The sequence below is a fragment of the Camelus ferus genome, chromosome 11, assembly GCF_009834535.1.
Source record: "Camelus ferus isolate YT-003-E chromosome 11, BCGSAC_Cfer_1.0, whole genome shotgun sequence".
Lineage (NCBI taxonomy): Eukaryota > Metazoa > Chordata > Mammalia > Artiodactyla > Camelidae > Camelus > Camelus ferus.
The window spans coordinates 9,787,006-9,809,754 of NC_045706.1; the positions used below are offsets into that span (position 1 = coordinate 9,787,006).

Consider the following 22,749-nt stretch of genomic DNA (forward strand, 5'->3'; position numbering starts at 1 on the left):
ATATGGTATTTTTCTTTCTCTTCCTGGCTTACTTCACTTAGAATGACATTCTCCAGGAACATCCATGTTGCTGCAAATGTCATTATGTTGTCGGTTTTTATGGCTGAATAGTATTCCATTATATAAATATACCACATCTTCTTTATCCAGTCATCTGTCGATGGACATTTAGGCTGTTTCCATGTCTTGGCTATTGTAAATAGTGCTGCTATGAACATTGGGGTGCAGGTGTCATTTTGAAGTAGGGTTCCTTCCGGATATATGCCCAGGAGTGGGATTCCTGGGTCATATGGTAAGTCTATTCCTAGTCTTTTGAGGAATCTCCATACTGTTTTCCACAGTGGCTGCACCAAACTGCATTCCCACCAGCAGTGTAGGAGGGTTCCCTTTTCTCCATAGCCTCTCCAGCATTTGTCATTTGTGGATTTTTGAATGATGGCCATTCTGACTGGTGTGAGGTGATACCTCAGTGTAGTTTTGATTTGCATTTTTCTGATACTTAGTGATATTGAGCATTTTTTCATGTGCTTATTGATCATTTGTATTTCTTCCTTGGAGAATTGCTTGTTTAGGTCTTCTGCCCATTTTTGGATTGGGTTGTTTGGTTGTTTCTTATTAAGTCATATGAGCTTCTTATATATTCTGGAGATCAAGCTTTTGTCGGTTTCATTTGCAAAAATTTTCTCCCATTCCGTAGGTTGTCTTTTTGTTTTATGTATGGTTTCCTTTGCTGTGAAGAAGCTAGTAAGTTTAATTAGGTTCCATTTGTTTATTCTTGCTTTTATTTCTATTGCTTGGGTAGACTGTCCTAGGAGAACATTTCTGAAATATATGTCAGATAATGTTTTGCCTATATTTTCTTCTAGGAGGTTTATTGTATCTTGTCTTATGTTTAAGTCTTTGACCCATTTTGAGTTTATTTTTGTGAATGGTGTAAGGGAGTGTTCTAGCTTCACTGATTTACATGCTGCTGTCCAGTTTTCCCAACACCATTTGCTGAAGAGACTGTCTTTATTCCATTGTATATTCTTGCCTCCATTAGTTGACCGTTTATCCCTACTTTAAAAATTTTAAATGATGATACCTGTCATTGCTAATTTCCCCCTGCTTTTGTAAATATCTCAATATGCAATTTAACAAGTGGCCAGACTTTGAAGTATGAAGTTAGTGAGCAAGAAACTGAAGCCCCAGAAATATATTTGCTCATGTCATAGTATTCCAGATTCACCTCGCCATACCTGTCTGTAGCTCCTCTGTTGATCCAGTAACCATGGCTCACAGATCACAGGCCCTGGCTCTCACCTCATCAGTTAGTCCCTGCCATCTGCCCTACTCTAGTGATTCCTAGAAAGAGCCAAGAGCTAGCCCAAGCTCAATGAAGAGGGGTTAGATCCTTAAGGAGATGCAGGTATATTGCAGATAATATTGAATTTTCATTTTACTTTGGATGTTGGTGTTGCCAGTGGGACTTGGCTCTCAGAGAAAACCCTCACTGGCTGGCCTTGGTGGAGTCACACACCTCTCTGGGACTGATCCTCTAATCTGTAACAGGAAGGGTCTGTGCACTCTAGGACTGGAGGTCAGCTTTCGGGGAAGTGCACATACCCTTTGAACTTCACATTGGTTCCAGAGTGACCAGCCATCTGGATTTTTTTTTTCTTGCACAAATGGTATTTTATTGCAGACAATCAAATTTACAAATTTTTACACATCTTAAGGAAAACAGGCATCATAAACACAAAAATTTCACTATGCAAACTCAAATTTACAACAAGAAGATAAACACAGAAACTTAGTTTTGGACAATGTGGTTCTTGTTGCACTACCTTTATAACTCCTCATCCTGAGTCCAAAAACGTGGGCTCCAGCGAAGGGCCCTTTCCCTGTTCACTAGAACAGACATTGGACCATAGTAAGTACTCAGTCAGCCTCTCGTGAAGGAGTCAAGCTGGGAGGGCAGGGAGGGAGAACCGTTCTCAGCAGTGAGAAGGGCACATCGGAACCAAGATTTGGTACCTACACTGAGTGCCTTTAACTTCTGCTGTCTTTGAGGATTCTGAGGTCAGCTCACCAAGTTGGGCCTGGCAAGAAGTCCAGAGAGACCAACTGGCAGGTCCCAGAACTGACAGAAAGGAGGTAAAAACATACAGACCTCCCACCCCTTTCCACCAGAGGCCCCTGTGAATTTTTAGCACAACTTCACAACTCAGATTATGTAGGTTGGGATCAGAAGTGCAGAGAGATTCTGCATTAGAATCAGGGTCTTTTTGTGACCTTGATCCTGACTAAATAGTTTTGCAAGTGACTTTCTTATAAAACAGCTTTCAGAGCTGATCTCAAGTGGGAAAATGTTGCTCGTAATGACAAAAATTGTAAATAACCCGTGTCCATGTTGTGATGTGGTGATGTGTGTGGTATTCATCATGGCCCAGGCACTGAGGTTGTTACTTTACCCTAAGTAGGATTAAAACAGCAGAGGTGGGTATCTCAACACTCACCATTTTACAAGTGAGGGGATAGAGGCACAGGATAGTTAACCAACTTGCCTAAGTTCACACAGCAGAGCAAGGATATGAATTCGGATGCTATGACTTCAAAGGCCAAATGTTCACTAAGTTGTCACACTGCATAGAACAGTCTCCCTTGCGGCAAATGGAGTATGATTTTAGAACATGGGGGCTTTAGAATACTTTGGATCATTTCATAGTTGAAGGGAGGGGCAGTGGCTTGGCCAGTGTTCTCCCTTCCAAGCCCAGCGCTGTGAGCCTTCCCACTGCACCTGGAACCTGTGATTGCTAGTGCTCCTGAAATGGGCAACCATCGAAGGGGAGTTGAGATGAACCTTTTATCTTCAAAGGCTTTGAAATCTGGGGCACTTTTCCAACCAGGAAAATACTTCTTAACACCCACAACATGTGGTAACAATAACCTCCACTTTCAAATGAACACATTTGAAATTTGACAGATCTCTGGGTAATTACCACATCATTTGGTAAATGAGTCTCACCAACCAGTCTCAATGCTGATTCCTTGTCTCAGCCCTGAAACCATCCCCAGCCAAGCCAGAGGACAGATTTCTCGGGGCACCTGCTTCTGCCACCATCATGAGTCACACAGTGGAGCCACAGGCGGGGCTATGGATAAACTACTAGAGTGAAAGAGGGAATGAGTGTTTGACTCAGACGGTCCTTGCCCTGAATGACTGACTTCACTCTGGAGATGATCATATACTCAGGGGAAGGAGAGCATCTTTCTAGGCAGCGAGCCTCCTGGCTGTGTCCAGCCCATCTCCCTCCCACCTTGGTGGACTGTGATGGACACAGACTTGAGAACACGCTCTGGGCTCCTGGATCCGACAGGGCATGGCTGGAAGGGGCAGATGTTGGAGTCAAATGAGATCTAGCCCCTGGAGGAGAGATTTTAGGCCTATCTTTGACTTTCTTGGAGCCCTGATTTCTCCTTATCTGAAAATAAGAGACAGATAAAACCTACCTCACAGGTTATTATAAGAATTGATTTAGGCTAACTAAAGGGCCAGATAGGAGTATTTTAGGCTTTGCAGTCTTTATGGTTTCTGGGGACCACTGAACCCTGCGGTCATGGCCCAAAGCAACCGTAGACAATACATAAACGGATGGGCTGGTTGAGTTCGGTAAAAGCTCATTTACAAGAGCAGGTGGCAGGCTGCAGTTGATCCACGTGCCCTTTCTCTGAGAGAGCATCTAGGTCAAAATGGTAGGCACTGAGTAGAAACTATCATTATTATTATTACTGTTACTGCTACCACTCTTCTTGTTCCACTGCCGTGGCTGAATGACCGTGGCGGGGTCAAAATAAAGTGAGATAAATATGTAATGATAATAAGAAAAAAAAAAATATATATATATACGTAGTAAGAGTCACAACATTTATGAAAGGCTTACCATGTCCCTCCCAGTCACTCTTCTAAGCATTATATACATATTAACTCATTTAAGCCTCAGATTGTGTTATCATCCCCATTTTGCAGATGAGCCCATGGAGATAAAAAGATCTTAGTGACTTGCTCAAAGAAGCTACCTAGGATTCCAACCTAGACGAGCCGGCTTCAGAGCCCCGATAAGTTCTCTCAGTACTTGGAGAACACTGCGTCATGATCTTTTATTATGTGAGTCTACAACTCATTTCTTTGCACCTCCTTTAGGCGTGATGCCTTCCTGAGGATCTGGGGACACCAGTGATGCTCAGCCCATTACAAAGCTGGACCTCTGGCCTGGTCCAGTCCTCAGCTGGGGAGGGTTCTTCTCCCAGGGTGCTTAGCTCCCCATCCTCGGCTCTAATTACTGGCCAACTTGGGAGATGTTTTGGGCACAGCTGATTGAGCCCCAGCACCTGGGCGACTCTCATTTATGGTGCTAATTAAATGACCTCAGTGCTGGGGGTGCCCATTACCTAGCTGATTGTGCTCCCTCTGCCCATTAACAGTAAAATCACTCGAGCCTGGGAAAGGTCTGCTGGGAGAGAAGTAACTCTTATTCGGGTGGGATGATTATTTCAGTTTCTCTGGATATCATGTCCTTTAAAACAAACAACTTGTAGACATCATTTCATTCTGGAACCCTTTTACGAACCCCACACCCCAAATTTGGCAGATTTTGGTGATGGTAACATTTCCATTTCAAGGGGAATTTTCATTTCCCATGGATTTATTGCCATCTTTCCATCACTGGGTATATTTCCCTCTGAATTTTGAGCATCTCCTTTGAACCTGTCTCCAGCACCTAGTAGGTGTGGGGCATCTGAGAGACCAAGGAGTCAGCTTTGCTCTCGCCCAGTGGCCTCACAACAGCAAATTATATCAGAAAGGCCCAACAATCAGTTCCTTGCTGGAGACATGTAACACCAGCCCCGGGAAAGGAGAAACAGGCGTGCCCTCGCATTGGGCAGCCAGCTGAGCAGGATGATCTAATGGCTCTTTTCCACGTTTGACGCATGATTCATGCATTATACGTACATGTGAGTGTAGTTCTCAAGTGAGCCAGGCCAGGGGCTGACAGGAGAGAACAGACCTGGCTTTATTTCCGTTTCACTCCCATCTTTGCAGGCTGGGGTCCCTGGGTTCCATGCATTCTTTTGCCGAGCACTTTGGGAGAGATGATTTTTCCATGCGTGGCGGGTGTTCTTTGAGGCCACACAGTCTGCTGTTTCAAAAACCAAAGCTGGGCAGTCTTCCTCCGCTGGATTTATTTGGGAATGCTGGTATCCTCCGTGCCACTCACCCATCAAAGATGTGGAGAACAGTGAGCCAAGGCCAGATGGCATCTCTGTTTAAGCTCCCAGCTCCCAAATGCAGCTAGGTGGGGGTCGGGGGAGAGATGGAGACAAGGTTTGTGGGAGCGGATCAATCCAGAGAGGGGACGAGGGAGTGCTCTGGATAAAAATAGCACGCGCGTGAACTCCTGCCCCCACTCAGTGATTTCTCTCTCTGCTGACTTGTGTTTGGCTCTGCGAGGAGCAGCGGGCGCCGGGAACTGTTACTCAACTGGGAGGCGATGGAGGGAGCTTGCCTGCCAGGTGGGTTTTCCAAGCCCTCGCAGCTCTAAACTTCTCCACATGTGAACAAGTGTTTACAGTTTTAAAGATGTGTTGAGTAATTGCACATGCGAGATATCTCCCCTTTAATGCACACAGCATGTTCCCCGGCTCCCCGAGAACACCCTGGTTGACAATGAAGTTGTTTGCCTTCCCCGCGTTGGGGCTTAAGGAGGCACTGGTTTGTGTTGAGATGTAATTGGTAGCACTTGTGCCTTTGTAGTCCTTTTCTCGCTACTGAAAATTACTGGCTTAATCCACTCTTTACTTACCCGGATTAGGACAGAAGCCCCGTGGAGCCCCCTTCACTTCAGACGACAGAGTGGCAGTTCTTAAAACTTATTTGGAGGCTCACATCACATCTCGGAGGGCTGGTTTACAAGCAGAAACCACAGCAGCAGCACCGATTCGCTGTCAAGTGCTCTCCATTTTCCGGACTTTTCGAATCCCTGAAGAATAATCTATAATTGTTCTTTCGCTACTGCAAAGTCATGGAAAAACCTTCCTGTTTTTACAGATGGGTTTCTCTGAGTCTCCCCTCCCCCTTCTCTTAATTATTCTGCACTCTTTTTATTTTCATGGGAAAATAGCTGGTGTCACCTCAGGGAGACAGGCAGGGCATTCTGCTTAGCTTGTTATTTTTTATAGTGTTCTTTGTCTTCTCTCTGGCTTCCAGCAAAACACAGCCAAAATGGTTTGGCAGATCACCCTGCATTAGTAAAACTCTGTGTCAGCCACAGCCAAGGCCCAGAGTAAAGGACTAACATCAGCTTGTGAGTTGGAGAAATGTACCAGGCCCTGCAAATGTCTTCCCATCAGCCCTCTGGTGGGATCCCAAGGGCGGGCCAGACCAGTGGGATGGATGACACACTTCACCCGTGTGTCACCTGCCTGCTGGTCCTCTGGCTGCTCCGGGATCTCCCCGCTCTCAGCTGACAAATGACGACGCTTCATGCCCTGGCTGGTGCCTCTCAGTTAACTTCGGGGCTGCATTTTCCAACTTGAAAATCTTTTTACTACTGTTTTGCAATTTTCCCTACTGAGCACTTTGGCATCTGAGGAAGAGTCTCTAAAAAGTAGGGCCCAAGGGAGCTGGGTCCTCTTTCCCAGTTGGGCAGCTGTCCCTGCTCCAGACACCCTGCTTAAGTGGCCTTCATTCCTCCTGCAGCCTTTCCATGAAGTCAGATATGCACAACCTCACCTGAAGGAGAAGAACTCATTTGGAGGACAGACTTTACAATTTCTAAAGTCTTTGTAGCATCTGAGCCTGAGCCTCTGCCTTGCTGAAATAAGACATTACTTACATTTGAATGAGAATTAAAATTTTGTTCACACACCTCGCTTTCACCCCTAACCTGTTCCATAGGCTCTCACTGCCCCCTCACCCCCAAGCCAGGGGTTCTTCTATTTGCAGGATGATGGGATGGAGAGACAGCTGGAGACCCCCGTCTTTTCCTTCCCCTGCAGCCCACCCCTAGAGCTGTAGCAGCAGGGTTGGGGCATTCATCATCCTAGGATAGTTGTTTCTTGGTTGTTTGCGGGATTCCCAAGGGTAGTTTCTGTGTTCGCTCAATTTTGAGCAACTCTCAACAGAAGACCTGGCACTGAACAGGTGCTCAATAAATATTGCTTGAAAAAATCCTGTATTCTCTCTGGACTTGTGCCTGTTTCTGAGATGGGTGTTCATCCCAGAATATGCATTAAAGATAAAATTCCCGCAGCATGGAATGGGGGGGGGCTAGCACTGGAAAGAGGAAGTCCAGATATGACCTCTGGAGGACCTGGGGTCAGTCCTCAGAGCAGTAGGGGTGGGGGATCTCCAACATGGAGAAGGGCAGTGAGCCGTGGGCAGTCCTGGAAGATTTAGACAGGACATAAGTATCAGGGTCTCCATTCAGTCACCCACAGCCACTGAGTGTCTCAAGGAGGGGACCAGGCTCTAGGTGAGGTCTTGCGGATTCAAAAGGGAACAAAAGAGAAGCACACTGTTCTCCTGCTGCATACTGCTTCCTGAGGGAGACAGATGATCATATGTAAAATTAGTAATCCTGAGAAGTGTTAGGAAGGAAATGCACCCCTTCCCAGCAGAGGTCAAGGGTAGATAGACCCTAATCCAGGGGTCATGTGAACAAAAGCAGAGAAAGCAGTGACTGGCTCAGAATCAGAGGGGGCACCTGGGAGCCTGACTTGAGACAAGGCAAGGGTGGAGTCACAGTAAGGGAGGCTGGGCACTGAAGCCCAGAAATCCAGGTTGGAGCTCCTTTCATCCATCCTACCTTGGGTCAAGATTTTTCCTGAAGAAGGAGGCAGGGCTAAGCTTAGAGTCAGGGCCAATTTCTTTCATTCATTCATCCATCAGATGTTTGTAGAGCATCTGTCATGGCACTGTCACTGTTACGGGCACACAGCAAAATCAGTGCAAAATCAGTACCTGTGCGTATCTTACCTGGCATTGCAAAAGGAACTTTGCTGATGAAGGTTATGGACCTTGAGATGGGAGGATATTCTGGATGATCCAGGTGGGCCCAATCTAATCACATGTCCTCAAAAGTAGAGACCTGTCCCCGCTACAGTCAGAGAAAGATAATGACATCAGAAAAAGGGTTGGAGATCTGCAGTGTTTGAAATAGGAGGAGGGGGCCACAAGCCAAGAAAGGCAGGCAGCCGCTAGAAGTTTGAGAGTCAGCAAAACAGATTCTCCCCCAGAAAGGAACGCGGTCCTGGCAGCATGAGGACTTCAGCCCAGTGAGACCTGTATGAGACTTCTGACCTGCAGAACTATAAGATAATAAATTTGTGTTGTTTTAAACTATTAGGTTTGTGGTCATTTGTTTCAGCAGCAATAGGAAACTCATACAGTCTAGAGGCAGAAAAGAGCTTGGTACATTCTAGAACCACAAGGGGGCTGGTGTCGCCGGAACAGTGTAGACAAGACACACACACACAAACATTTAAGTGGTGTAAGCAGGGAACGGGCAGACACAATGCTGCTGTTGACATTTTGCCATTTCACTTGGACGTTAGGTGGAGAAAAGCTTAGAGGGGGCAGGTGTGGAGGGAGACACTGGTTAGAGGCGCTCAGGCGCTCAAGATTAGGGTGATGTCAGAGAAGATAGAAAGTGGAGGGTGGATTTGTGAACTTTCTGGAGGCAAAATTAATCAGACATGATGATTGACTAGATTCACGGAGCAAGGGACAAAGAGGAATCAGAGATGACTCCCAGGTTTATGGCTTGAGCAGAGGCTGAGAGTGAAGGTGGAAAGAAGCTGGGAGAAGCCGGGAAGGAGGCAGGCAGGGCCTCACCACACGTCGCCACTGCACAGATGGTCCCACCTACCACCAGCCAAGCTGATCACTGAGAAGCATCTGTCATCTCAGAAGATGATGGAAAATCCCCTAAAAGGCAAGGAAAGCGTCTGTCGCAAAGCCCAATGGTTGGGACTGTCTTTGAACGTGTGAGTGATGGAAAAACCAGTTCCAAGTGTCTTAAGCCTGAAGAGAATCTATGTTTATTTTAAGCTGAAAATCCAGGGGATACATCTGGCTGCATCACAGCTCCATGCAGGGCCTCATCTCTTGGACTCTCTTCCTTTGAGGAGCTCCGTTCTCCAGCCCTATGTGCTAACAGCCCACGCCCAGCAGTGGAGAGCAAGGGACCTTGCCCCAGAATGCCCAGAAAAAGTACTGAGACGATTCTGATGGGACCAGCCCAGATCAATCCCTGCCCTTCCCCCGGCTCTCCCAACCTCTCCACCCACTCTCCCGCCACCACCACTAAAGAGGTCCTGGGACAGGAAAAGGGAAGGAGTTGAATAGTTTGGCCTGAGTCATAAGTTCTTCTCCTTAAGCTGTGGTCTAAGAGAGTGGGAGGGGTGTGGGCCTGAACAGAAGTTGAGGATGTGACTGGAAACAGGCAGACAGACCCAGAGCACCCCCATCCACACATGCACAATCCTGGATGCCTTACTGATTCACAGCACAAGTGTGTGCAGCCCCTGGGTGTATGGCTCATGGGCTGAGAACTACGTGGACAGCGAAGTGTGCTGAGTCATCGAGACTGTCTCCTTCCCGGGTGATTGATGCTCACATTCACAATGGGCAGCAGCACAGAAATACTGGTTTGGAGGGCCCAGGAAAATTAGGTGCGGAAGGGCAAATGGCAGGAGGGGACTGAACGCTTAAGAACTATAGGCAGACGCAGTGTCTGAGGCTACCGAGTGTAGGGGTCACAGAACATTCCTTGGGCATCGCTGAGTATAGGGCACGTCTCTGAGGAGGGGTCCGTGGCCCAGTGGCTTCTTCCCTTCTGTGTCCTCACTGCTGAGGGTCCATCCTCCCCCAGACACCTTGTCTCTTGAGCTGACGCAGCACACAATTTGGGGTGGGCATGGGGAGTTTTGTCATCCTGGGAGCTGCGTGGTTGACATTGTTTGAGAGGCTAAGTGGGGGCTGAGATCACGGGGTCCATCTCTTGGCCTTACTTCCTTTGCGTGGACTCAGTAACTGAGCAAGAGAAAGGCGTTGGTTAGGTCCTGAAGGTTTTCTACAGGGCAGAGAGCTGAGTGTCACATCTCAGAAAAGTTCTAACAAAAATAATTAGTAATCTTAAGACCTTGAAGCCTGGGCAGGAGGCATGGGGTTTGGTGTAGCCCTCAGGTAATTCAGACCGTAGAAGATGCTGTTAGGGCCCTGGCCACGGCTCCTCGGCTCTGCGGGTGTAGGTGGGTGTTGGTGGGTATATACCCCAACTTCCACAGTGCCATCTGCTTTCAGGAGGATGTCATCTCTCAGAGGTCCCCAGCAAGCGGTGGGTTGCTGGTGGACTAGCTCTGAGGGCAGAGGGAGCAGAGAAAGTGCCTCAGCTATCTAACCAAATCCCCCTCTGCTGGTTAGAAGAGGGGCAGGAGGCGTGGCTTTGTGTGTGTCCCTCTGTGACGATCCCTACAGGGACCACACTTGAGTGTCTGTGCCCCAGGGACCCGTACCCACTCTGATCCCGGCTCCATGGCAGCCTGGAAGCTGTCCCTGCCTCTCTGGGCTGGTCACACTTCTGTCCATCCAGTGCAGCCTGGCTCGGGCAGGTCCTCTCCAATCTGGCCTCAGAGCTTCACGTCATGCTCTAAGACCCTCGGGTGATAGGCTGACTAGATGGAACAAAGAACACTGAATTCCCTTCCTAGCCTTCCTTCCACAGTGCATCTCACTCTCATGCTGCCTTTGTTTTCGCACCAGGAGAGTGCTATCTAGGGTTTACAGTCAGGAGGATTCTTAAAAATAGCGTTTCTATGGTGAAACAATGTCCCTTGTTTGGAAATCCGTGGAGCTTATAAAATATGTTCCCGAGTTTTCCTGGATCAGGGCATCTTGTGGAGTCTAGGGATTTATTTACAATGAAGAAATTGTTTTTGCAAATTGTGGTTAAACAAAAGGGTTGTTTTTGGAGTGCTGAGTAAAGGAGACATTGTTTCTGATGTTAGTTATTTGGGACACAAGCTGGAAAGGGATGGTTTTACAGGGAATGGGGTTGGGGGAGGGCGTGCATCATTGGATGTAATGGTCCATTTCTTTGGGCCGGGCACACTGGAAGTAAAACACTGTGACCTCTAACATCCATCCCCTCTTTTCCAAAATTTATTTCGCCTCTTCCGCTCCAGCGCCTACAAAGGAATGTCTATCAGTGTTGCCCGCCCTCATCCCCCTAACGCAGGGTTCTGCCGCTCTGGCCCTTCCAACGCCCAGTAATAGGAGAGTTGCTGTGCAACCTTCCTTATCTTGCTCCAAGGCTTTGCTTCCAAGGAGCTCTCAGCACTTCGGAGACATAATACCTCCTGCACCCGCGCGAAGTCCCCAAGCAGTGGGGGAACAGAACGGGTCAGAGTTCGCAGGATGAAAATAAGAGCCGAATCCAAGATCTGTTGTCACGGTCTCATCTTATGAGCTTCCCCAAGTGGCAACGCTGGGGCACAGGGCGGGAGAGCCTATTAGCAAGATCCCGTTCTCTGGAGGATCCAGGCAGTGGCGTATCTGCCACCGGGAAGATACATCCTGCCTTCTTTAAGGAAGCTGTCGTCTTCCAGGCCCTAAGCTTTCTGCATTTTGAATTTTACTTTTGGGGGAGCAGAACTAACATCAGTTACTGGGCATGTGTGGATCTGGGGGGAGGATGGAGCTTGTTAGCCTGAAATATCCACCCCGCAGACGCCATTCTAACACTTCAGGAGATCTTGCAGACTTCTCTGTCTTCCTGGGGCCCTCGTATAGTGAAAATATCCCTGGGAAGTGTGAGTTCCTGAGCGAAGACACTTTGTTAATCTGCTAAATCTGTAGGAATTGGCTGTCGGCCAGCAGGAAGAGGCTTACGGGTGTGTATGTGGGGAAAAGGCAAGGGAGCTCTCGGATGGAGATGGCATGTGGATTTTACTCCACTTACTTAGCAATCTTTCCCCTGTCAGGGGGCATTTTATCCAGTGTAGCCCCCAGGGAGGTCAGACCCGTGCCAGGGCCCTGGCCACGGCCCCTCAGTCCTCTCCACGCTCTTATAAGCCAAGGGTTTTCTAGTGTGAATGACTGAGGCTCCCTACCTGCTGTAGACCAAGTGTTTTATGTCCCCCCAGGATTCATTAGGAGGTGGCGCCTTTGGGAAGCCATGAGTCAATCGTGAGGGTGGAGCCCTCATGAATGGAATTAGTGCCCTTATGAGAGTCCCCCAAGGGTTAGCTAGCTCCACCCCACTTCCGCCCTGTAGGGTACAGCAAGAAGATGGTCATTTACGGACCAGGAAGCAGGCTCAAATTCGTAGGCATCTTTACCTTGGCCATCCAGCCTCAGGAACCGTGAGAAATAAATGTTCGCTGTTGGAAACACCCGGTCTGTGGTACGTGGTAGAGCAGCCCCAACAGACTGAGATGCCACCTGAGGGCGTTCTTCAGCCGAGAGGGCACTTACCCTGTTCTAGGAACACAGGGCAGGTAACCCTCCTGGAGCAGTGCTCAGCCAGTGACCTACGGGTGTTGGTGGGTAAACATCTGGCTCCCCGGTGCCTCTGCCCTCGAAGGACAAGATCGTCTTTCAGAGGCCCCTGCAGGCCATGGTGTGCTGGTAAACAGGCTCTTTGGGAGGGGGTGGGCCCAGGTAAAGCCTTAATCTGTGGCATTTGCTAATTTCTGTGGTGTATTTCTGCCACTGTGGCAGAATTCGAGTTACCAACAGATGTCACTGAACTCAGAGCTGAGGACAGATGTACACAATTGGCTTCTGTGAGTCAGTCTGGCAGCACATCCCTGCCAGCGGGAAGGAGGCCCAGTTGCCCCTAGTGCTAACCTGCTCATTAACACACCCTGGACTGGCATCCTTCCCTTCCCTGTCTCCATCCCCCACGGCCTTCCCAGGGCTTCCTTGGACCACCTCCCGAACAAACAACTTGCACCCAAATACTTATTTCAGGATCTGCTTCTGGTGGGATCCAAATTAGAACTAGATAAACTCACCAGTCATTGTTCTTTGAACAAAGTGGGCAGACTTCTCCACTGAATGGAGAACTATGTGTACTCTTGGTCTAGCCCCAGCCTGTATGCCAGCCTCACTCCCCCGCAGAGCCCAACACTTTTCTCTGGATTTCCTCTCCACCCACCGCCACCACCGTGGTTTCCCAGTGTGAACCCTCTTCACCTGGTATCCTCTCTGCTGGTGCCTCTCAATCCTCCATCATTTCTTCAAGTCTATTTCACACCCAGCCTCCTCTCCAAGGCTGTTCCTGGTTGCTCAGGGCAGAATGAGCCACTTCCTGTTTTTTTGTTCAGTTGTTTGGATCTTGACTATAACATTTACCAAGACTTGGCTTGTATTAGCTTTACTTGGGCTTGTGTCCCTCGCTCGCTGCCCTGGGAACCTGGAGGGCAAGGAGCACGATCTGAACAGTTTCCAGCCCAGGTGCAGCTGGGTTGTCATCACTAAATGTTTGCTGAAATAAACTGACCCGGTTCCGGCCAGAGTTGTTACTCCCCAGCTGCTGCTTCGACTTTCCCCAAGTCACAGCCAGCAGCCTCCCCATCCTCCAAGCAGGTGGACATGACCATGGATGTGAGCCCGGAGAGGGCAGTTCTGAGGGGGTAACTGTTCTTTCCTAAAGGAAGGAAAACACCAAGCTCCAAGGAAAACCTTTCCAGGTACCCTCAGGGTATGTTCAGCATAGCGAGGAGAGGGGAGTTTGCATCTCGAGTCCCCAGATCTCCTCCTGATGAGGGAACAGGGTCACCTGGCAGTCACCACAGTCTAGTGAACATTCTCTGATTGTCAAGGTCACTGGGGTTGTGGGGCACTTTAATTTGTTCTTTCATCCGTTAGTTCATCGAGCATCAAGTGCCTGGTAGGTCGGCACTTGATCAAGTTCAGGCATTAAGAGCTTTGTCTGAACAGCCTGGGCTGTGGACTTGGCTGTCTTTGTCGCAGGCTGGGTGGCTCTCAGTAAGCCATTTAACCCTGAAACCTCCATCTCCACTCTGCAAAATGGGGATAACCGGGTACCTACCTCTCAGGGCTTGGGGGACGTTTGAAGGAGATGAAGTAGGTGGAGGGTATAGTGTTTAGTACCTGGTACAGATACTAAGTATGTATCAGTATTATTAAAATAAAAATGTGGGCTGATCTCTGTGCTAAGCTCAAGGAGTGATCATTTAATGAGTTGCAGCCTCTGTCCTCAGGAAGGTCACAGTTGAGGGGGAGAGAGACCACAGACCTGTAACCCCACTGCAGGGTGCTAAGTTTGCAGGGGGCCCGGGGGGGTCCAGGGAGCCCAGAGGAGGAGACCCACAACAACAGCCCACCAGCCAGGGGCTGTCCTCGAATTCTTCTTATTTCTGATAAAAAAGTGTTCTGCTTGGTGAGAACCCTCTCCCTTCCTATTCTTATTCTGACCAAATTGAGGAGGCTGGCTGGGGTAGAGCTAATACTGATGGAAAAGGCGAGACAGTGGAGAGATGCTGGGGGCCTTTCCTGCTGTCTTTCCCTAGCCAGGTCCTCCCCCCATAAGACAGGAGGATGCAGTCAAGGGGCCACAGAGTCCCACTGCACTCTATGTGACATCCACTTAACCTCAAGGAGTTGAGGCTGGCTCCTCTGAAAGCACACTTCTTCCTAAGATGAAGTCTTGGATTTTCTCCCAGCTCCTTAAACTCCTTGATTTGTTTAATCCAGGAAATAAATTGTAAAGGGAGAACTTTCTTACTCAACATCTAGTATCTCTTGGCTTCACAAAAAGCTAGAAGTGATATGGCCATTTTAGGTCTAAGGAGACAGTGGGGTTTTTTTTGTTGTTGTTGTTGTTAAAGTTGCTGTTGTTGAAAGATGATTTCTTTATTGTTTTTTTAACATTTTTTATTGATTTATAATCATTTTACAATGTTGTGTCAAATTCCAGTGTTCAGCACAATTTTTCAGTTATTCATGGACATATACACACTCATTGTCACATTTTTTTCTCTGTGAGTTATCATAACATTTTGTGTATATTTCCCTGTGCTATACAGTGTAGTCTATTCTACAATTTTGAAATCCCAGTCTATCCCTTCCCACCCTCCACCCCCCTGGTAACCACAAGTCTGTATTCTCTGTCTGTGAGTCTATTTCTGAGGAGACAGTGGTTTGCAATGGAGAGGGAATGATTTTACTCCCCTGGGGCCCTTTGCGACGCCCAGAGAGATTTTAGGTTGTCCCACTGGGTTTCTCATGTAATAGGGACCAGGGATGCAAAGCGTCCTACAATGCACAGTACAGCCCCCACCACAAAGAACTATCCTGCCCGAAATGCTAATAGTCCTGAGGTTGAGAAACTCTGTCCTAAGAGAATGAATGCTGAGTGCACATGCACCTGTGTGTGTGTGTGTGTGTGTGTGTGAGAGAGAGAGAGAGAGAGATGCATGGATAAGGCGTGAGGAGGATGTTCTAGAGTATTTTTCAAATGTCTGAGAAGGTAATTGAGTGGGACACCACGTCACACCTCACCGTATTGGAATCAGATTAAGTCAAGTCAGTCAACCAGTACGAATTCATATTTAGTTTCTAATGGGAGGCAACTGGGAAACACAAATGTGTGAGAGACAGGAGTGAAGCCTGAAGTCAACGAGAAGACGTTGTGGCGCAGCTGAAGCACACGCGTAAGTTACACCGTTGCGTCTGGTCCTCTGACGGCAGTTGGAGAAATCCAGCCTTCAAAATGCCAAACACCATAGTTCAGGAGCTGTAGTGGGGGGGGGGGGGGATATGAACTAGAAAAGAGCCTGGTAGTTACAAATAGGACTCCCAGTCCGTCCTACCAGCAACAAGCAAGCCGAGTTCAAAATAAACAGGACGTCCTCCCGCCAGGAGGTACAGAGGGCGCTGATTGGTTTGGAGGTTTATTAGTGAGCATCTGGTCGGGGCAGAGCAGGGCGGTCCCTCACCCAGCCTGGGGTCACAAGGTGGGAAGCCTGCTCTTCCACCAGACGAGTCAGGAAGCAGTGGTGGTGGGTGAAGTATCTACCCTGCAGGCTCCGGCGTCTCAGGCAGTCTGGATTTCTGGTGCAGACTTGCAAATCAAGTGGCCTGAGGCCTTTGCCCTCTTTGCAGATATCTGGCAATTACTCTCCTTTTGAAGTGGCTGAGCATCCCAGGGCTTTAGATCCCGTGCAGACTTCTCATCAAGTTGGGTCTTGCTCAAGTCACTATTTATATTAATCTTTCCTGCTTGCAGATGACTCTCCCCATGCCCACTTGTAAAGACTCTTCATTTCAGTCACTGGCTGTGGGCCTTTTCCAGTGTGGATTGTCCAGGGAGAATGCAGACAGAGCCAATAACCCTGAGGGTAGGTGGTCACCACACTTCCTGAGTATCAGAGAGGCCTTAAAGCTTGTTCAAGTCATCCCAAACTTGAAAAAGACACCCTGACACCCACATATTTGGATAGAGGGCAGGAAAAAAAATACAGGCCTCCATGGAGTAACCTCCATCTTTATCCAGTTTGATCATTTAAATGAGTGGTGGTAACACTATTTTTTCCAACCATTGAATTGTTTTAATATTTCTTTCTTTTTTTTTTAATGGTCACATTTTTTTATTGAGTTATAGTCATTTGACAGTGTTGTGTCAAATTCCAGTGTAGAGCACAATTTTTCAGTTATACATGAGCATACATATATTCATTGTCACATTTTTTTCCACTGTGAGCTACCACAAGATCTTGTATATATTTCCCTGTGCTATACAGTATAATCTTGTTTATCTATTCTGCATATGCCTGTCAGTATCTACAAATTTTGAAATCCCAGTCTGTCCCTTTCCACCCCTCTCCCTCTTGGCAACCACAAGTTTGTATTCTATGTCTATGAGTCTGTTTCTGTTCTATATTTATGTTCATTTTTCTTTTTTTTTTAGATTCCTCATATGAGCAATCTCATATGGTATTTTTCTTTCTCTTTCTGGCTTACTTCACTTAGAATGACATTCTCCAGGGACATCCATGTTGCTGCAAATGGCATTATGTTGTCATTTTTATGGCTGAATAGTATTCCATTGTATAAATACACCACATCTTCGATATTTCTTAAGTGTCCATCATGTTCTTGGCAATGTAATTATATGCTAAAGACTCTTGGGTGGACTGGTTTCCAGAAGAGAAGGAAGGATGCACAACCTCTTAAGGAGCTTGAGGGTCGTGTGTAGGATATACAGAGGCCCTGCTCTTTTGTGAAATGAAGGGCATAGGTGGTGGAGATGGGGCTTAAATAGACCTTGATGGCAGTGAGGTGTGGTACGCAAGAGGAGTTGAGCACTGTGCTCATTTTCCTGGATCCTCAGCAAACTATGTGATCTGGTAGAATATAGATGTGGAGTGTGCAGTCCATTTAAAGACATCTTAGGTCCATTTCTTTTTTTTCAACCCATTTTCTTTGTAATCCATTGGTAGAACTGGTTGAGGAGACATCATTGAAGCCTTTTTTGGTCAATCCAGTCTGTCCTCTGTCTGGGGTAAGCTATCAGGTTGGTTTCTACCCACGGGTCATTTCTAGGCACCATTGAAAGAAAGTTTGGTGTTTTTTTTTTTTTAATGTACAAGAAAATTACAAAACTTTATTGAGGAACATCAAACATTTTTGACTAGATGAAAATAAATACCACATAACTGGATGGAAAGGATGAATAGTCTAACAAGGTCAACAGTTGCCAAATTAATATGAAGGTTTAATGCAATTCTAAACAAAGTATCAATTTCTTTTTTGTAAGTTGATAAAATCATCATAAAGTTCATCTGGAAGAAAACAACAGGCAAGAATAACTAAGAATTGAAAAAGAGGTACATGGTACCCCCGTACTAGTTAAAATGTAACACAACAAAAAATAACTATGGCATCGAAAGAAGGGTTTTAAGGAAGAATCTACACTTAGCAGGAAAGTGTTCTGACTGACTCCTGCTGTCTGCCAAGGTCCCCAGAGACTGAGTGTGCAAGTGTGTGACACATCTTTGCCATCCTAGGTAAGACCGTGGCCCTTCAAAGCAGCCCACTGGGTGTGTGAGTCTACCCTTCTGCCTGCTGTGTGAGCTTTAGCGGGGTTCACATCCTGTTGAAACAATTCTTGTGTATTAACGCTCCATCTGCCCCCCACCACAGAGCTGTGGTGAAGCTCATGTTACAGAAGACCTTGAATAAGGGGAAAGGGCGGCCGTTGTCACCACAAATACAATACTCCATCTCCACCAACCATGGGCTATTGCTGGATGCTGCCGCCATTTTTTTTTTTTTTTTAATCTCCATGGGGAGTGACGCTTTGCTTGGTCCTTACAGATATCTGTGGACACTTTGTAGTTACTGAAACTATGCAGACTTTTTAAAGAGTCTCCCCCACAAAAGCCCTGATTTAGAGTTTATTGTTTTGCTTTTGATTGTCTTATTTATTAATTTTTAATAGATTGAATTTTGGCTAGAGTAACCTTATTTGATATATCTAGGGGGTCCAAAATTACAGCTCCAAGTGCGTCTGAAACATGGCTAGAGAAACCTTACCCTGACAAGGATTTTTAAATGGATTTGTGGCACATTTCTGAATAACCTGCTGCTAAAACTGCGGAGAAATTTTTTTTACCACCTATGAGTGAGTGTAGATCTGATATTCTCCCGTTTACTTTAAAAAGTAATGTTTCTTGTTTATTTTTCTAAATATGAAGACAAAATTATATGCATGATGGAACATTTGGAAAATATAAAGAAGCGTACATATGAAAATAAAAATCAGCCTCTTTCTCCATCAGAGCAATAATCACTGTTAACATTTGGGTGTTTATTCTTGCAGGTTTTTTTTTTTCGGTGCATGTATAATTGATATGCATTTAAAATAAACTTTATAAATACACACTGTATTTAATTTTATGTCATACTTTTCCACAATATTGTAATATTCTCCTGTGTTATTACATATTCATTAAAACAGGATTTATAAACACTGCACATAGTCTCTGATACAGATTAGCACAGTCCATTTAACCATCATCCTCTTGCTCAGCACAGATTTTTGCTCTTTGTAAAAAAAGTGTGATGATGCCATGGCAAATAGATAAATATTTAACTATAAATTTGCTTATATCCTTAGTACAGTTTACTAAGAGGGGAATTACTGAGGCACAAGACATGAGCATTTTCAAAATTCTAGAAATGCCTTATTTCCTTAGGAAAAAAAAACATACTAATCACAGTTCTAGTAACATTGAACATTACCATTTACATTTCTGTAAATTCTCTAACTCCTCCCACGGAGACGTGGCATCTATTTCCCTCCCCACGAATCTAGTCTGGTCCAGTCTTAGTGACTTACTGGCATTTCAATACGATGCCAGTACAATGTCAGGGATGTGATGCTACGAAACGGCCCAGGTTTGGTAGAAGTGGCCACCGGGTTGTCATTTTACACTTGCCCTCAAGCCAGCTGCCATGTAAGAAGTCTGTCCACCCTGAGACCTCTGTGCTGGAGAATCCACATGTAGATGATCCCGCCTACAGCCCAGCCCTCCCCGCACCTTGTACTGCAGATTCCAGTGGTGCAAATATCTTATACTTTTCTCTGCGGTTCCCCATGTCTGTGCCTTTATTCATTCTCTCTCTTGCTCAGAAGCCTCTCTCCATCCTCTTTCCCTGGCCACACTCCTGCACATCCTCTAAGAGCCAACTCAGGGGCCACTTCCTCAGGAAGTGACTTGGCTGGCTAGCCCCCTTCCAGCACTCACGGTCCCCTAAGGTGGTGACAGGTACCTGGTTGGTCATTGGTCATAGTCTGCAGGTGTCATGTCTATCCATGCACTGACCACTTTGTCATTGGGTCGTCTGTCTTCCCTGCTAGCTGAGGGGCATCTCGAGGGCAGGGACTGTGTCTTATTCTCTTATATTCCTACTGCCAGCACCCTGCCTGGCCCTTGGAAAGCTCAGGAGCCACTGGCTGCAGATCAGTGCACTGCGTGCATTGGACTGAACAGTATTTCTCTCTTGGGGTGTCTTCTTTCAGTGGAGTGCTGGAGGATGAGGGTGGGAGGAAAGGAATGATGACCCAAGCAAGCCAAGCAGCAGAATCTGCCCTCGTGGTAAAGAGGAAGACACACGTGGTAGCCAGACGGCCTTGGCCTTTCAGATGGTGGGTGGGTGGACTGGGCAGATTTGATCCAGGGGCTTCTGAGCGGCTTCACTTTAAAATGGAAATGGCTCACCCTTGTAGCGCAGCCCTTTCTCAAGAGCTGGCCCCGTCTCCTTCCTTCTGCCGAAGACGGCCAAATTCAACATGCAGGAGGGATGGATGCAGAGACACATGTGTCACACCCAGGCAGCTCCCAGCTCCCGGCTCCAAACAAGGCCCCACTGAAAGGATCAAAGGCAGCACATGGCCCGGCAGTGACAAATTTATGAAGTCCCGTCATCCGCGTGAAAACATTGTGTATTTAATCTGCCCAGTGGAAATAAATCAATCTCAGGTTTCTGTTGAAGGAATTGCAAGTCAGCTACATGTCTCCATAAAGATGTAAGGGATCTGTTTAAAGTGACTCTTACCTCTTCCAAAGAGTCGAGGTTTTCTCTTCGCAGTGGCGGCCTCTAAATGCACCTTTGTGTTCTCCCTTTCACAAGTCCTGAACATCTAGCCTTGAATGAGTATACAAGCTTTGTTATTACACTTGGATTTACAAACAAACTTGTTGGCACAGGAAAGCCTGTGGTAGGTAGGGCAGACCACCCGTAAGTATGCGTATGAAAGCCCCGTTGGAAAATCTCCTATGTCAGCCAAAAGTGTGACTGTATTTCTAAAAACTTGGCTGTTCTCTTGGTGGTCGAAACAGTGAACCTTTTTGTTCATTGAACGCTGAAAAACCAAGTATGCCAAAAAGTGCCTTTTCCTAACGGGGTTCAGGACTCCTAGCTATTTTTGACTCTTTTCTCTCAGGGCTTGAGAACATTCAACAAACGTGAATCAGACATGCTTTATTGTTTCGTGTACACGTCGGAGATTTCAGGCCACAGCCAACAAGTGTTGGTCCTTTTGCCTGCCATGTGGCTTACAATGAGGCCTCTTTCTGCCCGTGTCCTCCGGCCACAGGCGGGGATGGATGCTGGATGCATTCATTTCGCTTCTCGGGGATGTGGGAGAGAGGCGTGGGCACTGGATGAGAGGCGAAGAGAGGAAGCGTGATCTTTCATCCTGGGGAGGCCATCGTGCAAGATGGCTGACTGAGGCTTGGTCATGCGGTTATGGAAGAGAGAAGCTGCGTCTCCAAACTGGGAAAGGACTAGTAACTAGAATTTCATGAGCTTGCTATTTCTAACCAAGGGGGCTAACAAATTCTCCAAATATTATGTGTGTACCTATGTATGTGTGTGTATTTAAATATACATACACACACACATACATACATATAATAGAGTTGACATTAATTACATATATGTACTATGTAATACTATACATAATGCTATATGTATATGTGGATATGTAATACTTTATATAACATAGTGACATAATTTCTCTGCTGTCTTTTTATGTTTTTGTCACAGCCTTTGATAGACTGAAAAACATTTTTTGAACTAGGTTTTTTTTTTTTATGAAAAAGTAATTACATGTACAAAGCAAAAAAGAGAAAAAAAAAAACAAAAAACTCTGCAATGAAAATAACTCTTCCTTTCATCCTGGGCTTCCCAAGTTCCCTCCATGTGACAGACACTGGTGACTGTTATTTTTTAAGTAAATCTTTCCAGAGTAGTTCTATGTGTGCACATGTACACACACACACCCACACACACACCTTATATACAGCTGAACCAAATGGGAGCACAGTATATTGTTCTTCACTTTTTCTCTTAATGGTTTGCTTTGGAGATATTTCTCTGACAACTCATATTCATCTGCCTTGTTCTTGTTAATGACTGTGTGGTGTTCAAAATCGGATGCACACAATTATCGCACCAGCCCTCACCAAAGGGTATATAGTTCATTGCAGCTTTCTGTTACAGTAAACAGCACTGTTATTTATCTTCCATGTGCAAATATATCACTAAGAGAATCTCTTCAGTGTGGTTTATCAGTGTCAATGGGTATGTGCATTGCAATTTATTCTGACTGTCATTGTCATTATTTATTATCATTACTAGGTTTTTATAGATCTCCAAAGAGGATGAGCCAGTTTACTCACCCTCCATTTGGCCAAGAGCACCTGTTTTGTTGTCCATTCATCGGTCCAGTGTGTTTCGAATTTCAATCGTTGCCAATCTGATGAGTGAAAAATATCACGTGAAATGTTAAGGTTTTTAAAGAGAGAGTTTTTATTGCTTTCTCATAATATTATAACATTGTAGAGCTTAAATACCCCTTAGAGATCATTTAGTCACATTTTCTCACTATATGATTTTACAGTTGAGGATGAAAGCTCAGTGTGGGAACTGCCCTCTGCCTGCCCTGCAGCAGCCCCTGCACCCCGTACCCTACTCCCCCAGGACTAATGCAGAAAAAGATGTTTTACTGTCTCCATTAGTGGAATTTCAAGTATCAAGTCACTGAAGTGATGTGTGAAGCCAGATTCTTCCTATATATGATCTACATTTCCAACAAACATTTATTTCTCATAGTTCTGGAGGCTGGGAAATCCAAATCAAGGTGCTGGCAGATTCCATGTCTGGTAAAG

General features: G+C 46.3%; 1 long non-coding RNA gene across 4 annotated transcripts in view; it reads left to right on the plus strand.

Moving 5' to 3' along the window:
- The window catches only part of LOC116666964, a 300,767-nt gene that overhangs the window by 140,904 nt on the left and 137,114 nt on the right, over positions 1–22,749 (plus strand). The gene's annotated exons all lie outside the window — the stretch shown is intronic.